The sequence below is a fragment of the Ovis canadensis genome, chromosome 1 (assembly GCF_042477335.2).
Source record: "Ovis canadensis isolate MfBH-ARS-UI-01 breed Bighorn chromosome 1, ARS-UI_OviCan_v2, whole genome shotgun sequence".
NCBI classification, from domain to species: Eukaryota; Metazoa; Chordata; class Mammalia; order Artiodactyla; family Bovidae; genus Ovis; species Ovis canadensis.
In genome coordinates, this window is record NC_091245.1 from 69,448,982 (window position 1) to 69,453,637 (window position 4,656).

A 4,656-nucleotide genomic window follows, 5' to 3' on the forward strand; every position below is an offset into this window, starting at 1 on the left:
GATTCATTTGAAAAGACCCTGATGTTGGGAAAGATTGAGGGCAGGAGGAGAAGGGGACTACAGAGGGTGATATAGTTGGATGGCATTACCGACTCAATGGACATGGGTTTGGATGGACTCCGGGAGTTGGTGACAGGGAGGCCTGGCGTGCGGCAGTCCATGGGGTCGCAAAGAGTCGGACACGACTGAGTGACTGAACTGAACTGAACTATGCTGTCTGAACTCACTTTAAACTTATGACACAAATATAAATCCCTACTGGCAGTATCATCATCTTTCCACAGTTCACCTTCTCACTCTCAGAAGATACCTCTGACTTTCTCACTCTTCTAACCTCTAATATCCCCTTCTTGATGAAGACCTCATCTCATATTTTATTAAGAAAATCGACGGTTTTCCTCCTCATCACTTGGTCCCTGTGGTGGCAGACGGGGCATGAGGACCATGTTGGGCCAGACACTCCGAGAAGTTTCTGTGGCACTGAAACAAGGCCAAGTCACGCCAACTGAGCTCTGTCAAAGATGTCTCTTCCTTATCAAGACAACTAAGTTTCTAAATGCGTACATTACTGTATCAGAAGAAGTGGCCTTAAAGCAAGCTGAAGAATCAGAGAAAAGACATAAGGAAGGTCACTCACTGGGGGATTTAGATGGAATTCCTATGGCAGTAAAAGATAACTTTAGTACATCTGGCATTGAGACAACCTGTGCATCAAACATGCTGAAAGGTTATGTACCACCTTATAATGCCATAGTAGTTCAGAAGTTGTTGGATCAGGGAGCTCTACTAATGGGAAAAACAAACTTAGATGAGTTTGCTATGGGATCTGGAAGCACAGATGGCATATTTGGACCAGTTAAAAACCCGTGGAGTTATTCAAAACAATATAGAGAAAAGAGGAAGCAGAACTCTCACAGTGAGAATGAGGATTCAAACTGGCTTATAACCGGAGGAAGCTCAGGAGGAAGTGTGGCGGCCGTGTCAGCATTCATGGGCTTTGCGGCTTTAGGCTCAGATACAGGAGGATCAACCAGAAATCCAGCTGCCCACTGCGGGGTTGTTGGCTTAAAACCAAGCTATGGCCTAGTTTCTTGTCATGGTCTCATTCCCCTGGTGAATTCAATGGATGTGCCAGGAATATTAACCAGATGTGTGGATGATGCAGCCACTGTGTTGGGTATACTAGCTGGGCATGATCCCGAAGACTCTACCACAATTCAAGATCCTGTTAAACCATTTATACTTGTTTGACAGATGTGAGCAAACTATGTATAGGAATTCCAAAGGAATATCTTACACCAGAATTGTCAAGTGAAGTACAATCTCTTTGGTCCAAAGCTGCTAATCTCTTTGAGTCTGAGGGGGCCAAAGTAATTGAAATCTCCCTGCCCCATACCAGTTACTCAATTGTGTTGTGTACATCGGAAGAGGCATCAAATATGGCAAGATTTGATGGGCTAGAATATGGTCACAGATGTGACAATGATGTGTCTACTGAAGCCATGTATGCTGCAACCAGGCGAGAAGGGTTCAATGATGTGGTGAGAGGGAGAATCCTCTCAGGATACTTTTTCTTTTAAAAAGAACATTATGAGAATTATTTTGTCAAAGCACAGAAAGTGCGACGGCTCATTGCTAATGATTTTGTGAATGTTTTTAACTCTGGAGTGGATGTGCTGCTAACTCCCATGACCTTGAGTGAGGCAGTGCCGTACACAGAATTCATCAAGAAACACAACAGGACACGCAGTGCCCAAGACATCTTTACACAGGCTGTAAATATGGCAGGATTGCCAGCTGTGAGTGTCCCTATGGCCCTCTCAAGCCAAGCATTGCCAATAGGACTACAGTTTATTGGACGTGCATTTTGTGACCAGCAGCTTCTTACAGTTGCCAAATGGTTTGAAAAACAAGTCCAGTTTCCTCTTATTCAACTTCAAGAACTAATGGATGATTGCTCATCAGTCTTTGAAAATGAAAAGTTAGCTTCTGTTTCTCTAAAATAGTGATAACTATATTGTGCACATTATAATGACTTTTAAAGGTATTTATATTCTAGAGAAGTCAGGTGTTCTTGAAATTTGGCTTATTGTCGACATAGTCATTCCCTGGAGTCATTTTTTAAAATTCTTGTGATACAGTTAATTATAAATAAACTGTCAGCAAACAGAAAAAAAAAAAAAGAAAGAAAACTGACGTAATCAGGTCAGAGCCATCTTACTCTCCCACCCAAACACAAACCGTTGTTTCTGAATTAAATCTTCTATCTTTCCCTTCTATTAAAAGCATGGGAATCTTGGTTCTTTTCAAAGGTCCATCCCCTCTCCTTATGGTTTGGGGCCATTCCTTCATCCTCCTCTATAATGACATTATCACTTAGATATGTTAACAGTCATTTTTAGACTTGATTATTCACTCCTGTAGGTATTTTCTTTTTTTGAACATCAATTTTTTTTTAACTAGATCATTTCCACAAAAAATACAAACACTTACCAGCCAATACAACAACCAAAAACTTCCCTTGCTCTATTTGATCAACTATAGCCACCATCCTGTTTCTTTAATCTTCCCCTCCAAAAACAAAAACTAAACCAACCAACCAACCAACCAAAGAAACAAAACCTTAAGACTTGTCCCACTTGTACATCTTTTGCTCTTCATACACTTCAGTCTTTCTGTCTCACTATACCTCTGAAACTATGCTCTTGCCAGAGACTAATGATTGCCATGTTGCCAATTCATTGTCACCTCTGTGTCATCTGCGTCCTCACTACTTAACTTTTGGGAAGCATTTGCTATAGTTAACCACTCTTGTTCAATTGTAAAACTTTCTCCCCTTGATTACTATGACATCACCTTCTTACCTCACAGGTTATTCCTTCTCAGTCTCTTGCTGGTTCTTCTTCCTCCGCTGCACAACTTTGAAATGTTGGAGATTCCCATAGCCCAGTTCTCTATCTACAGTCTGCTTGGATAACTTCATCTAGTCCAAAAATTTTAAGTTTCATGTACAAACTCATAATTGACATATTTATGTCTCCAGCCTTGACTCAATTCCAGATCAATATATTTATTTGTTTACCTGACATTATCACTTAGATATCTTAACAGGTGTCTTAGATTTATTATCAATGCCCTCCACCAAAAGACCACTAGGAACACAACTGTAATGAATGAGTTAGGTTTACTACTTGTTTCAATGAGAATGTACACCATGGAGAATCATATGACATCTCAGTAACAGGGTGTTAGAAATTTGAATTTGTGTGAACTGTGGTATTGGAGAAGACTCTTGAAAGTCCCTTGGATTGCAAGGATATCCAACCAGTCCATCCTAAGGAGATCAGTCCTGAATATTCAATGGAAAGACTGATGCTGAAGCTGAAACTTCAATACTTTGGCCACCCAATGCAAAGAACTGACTCACTGGAAAAGACCCTGATGCTGGAAAGATTGAAAGCCGGAGGAGAAGAGGACAACAGAGCATGAGATGGCATCACCGACTCGATGGACATGAGTTTGAGAAAGCTCCAGGAGTTGGTGATGGACAGGGAAGCCTGGTATGCTTTAGTCCACGGGGTTGCAGGGAGTTGGACACGACTGAGCAACTGAACTGAACTGAAATATTGTGATTGAGGGAAGGGCTCAAGGAATAGGGACTTTGCTCTGGATTGGAAGCTGTAGGAAGGCAGAAGCAATTCTATAATTGTGTATTTTAGTTAGTACTATTGAGAGTGACTTGAGTATCAGCTACTGGAAAGAGACTAAAATTATAATTAGCAAAGAAGCAGCAGTCACTTATATCAGCAAGGATAGGGAAATGTTTACTCCTTTTTGTGGCTTGGACAATGGTTATATTTAGTCTATATTCAGACATGATTACAAAGTGATCTTTTTCTTGCTCTTAATCCATCATTGTCAGAGGGGCCTTGTCTGACGTTAATGTTCTGCGAAATCCCCCCCTCCCCCAACATACCAAGCTCATTCCTATCTCAGCGCTTACTCTGTCCTTTGCCAAGTAATCTCTTTCCCATTTGGCTCCCATCATGGTGCCTCCTTCTTGGTGACTATCACTTCCTTCCACTTTATTTCCTTCTTTGGAGCCCTCGCCAACATCTAAAAGAATGTTGTTCATTTGTTTGTTTATTGCCACTGCCTCACTGGAATATGACTTCATTAAGGGATGGAGGTTTTTTCCATCATATATTCACCTCTGTAAGCCCAACCTAAAGAAACCGGCCGCAAAGCCAAGGGCTCAAATTTATACTGACTGATTGACTGACTGTCACTAGGTTCATTTCCTCAAATACAGCCCTAAACAATTGGCAATTGCCTTTTTTAATTTATTTTAACGGATAACTAAGGCACTCAACAAAAAGAAGTGAATCTGGGAGTCAAGTTGTTTTTTTTTCCAGAGTGCCCAACGTCTCTGTAGTCAGGATGTGTTAGGACTACAGTACCTGAGACTTTTTAATTATCCCCTTTCCTGAAAATCTATTAAAGCCCTAACCTTAAGTTTCATTATATTCTTTATTAAAGGATTATTCCCGGACTTTACATCTCTAACAGTTCCTTCAGACAGCCAGAGCCTTAGGGAAGAAACCCAACCCCCTTGCGCAATCTCGCAGAAGCAGATGCCACAGCGCCGAGGGCTTT

General features: G+C 41.2%; 1 pseudogene; it reads left to right on the forward strand.

Annotated features, from left to right (window-relative positions):
- Positions 1 to 444: 444 nt before the first annotated feature.
- On the forward strand, positions 445 to 2,006 carry LOC138429337 (glutamyl-tRNA(Gln) amidotransferase subunit A, mitochondrial pseudogene; annotated as a pseudogene).
- The last annotated feature ends 2,650 nt before the right edge of the window (positions 2,007 to 4,656 follow it).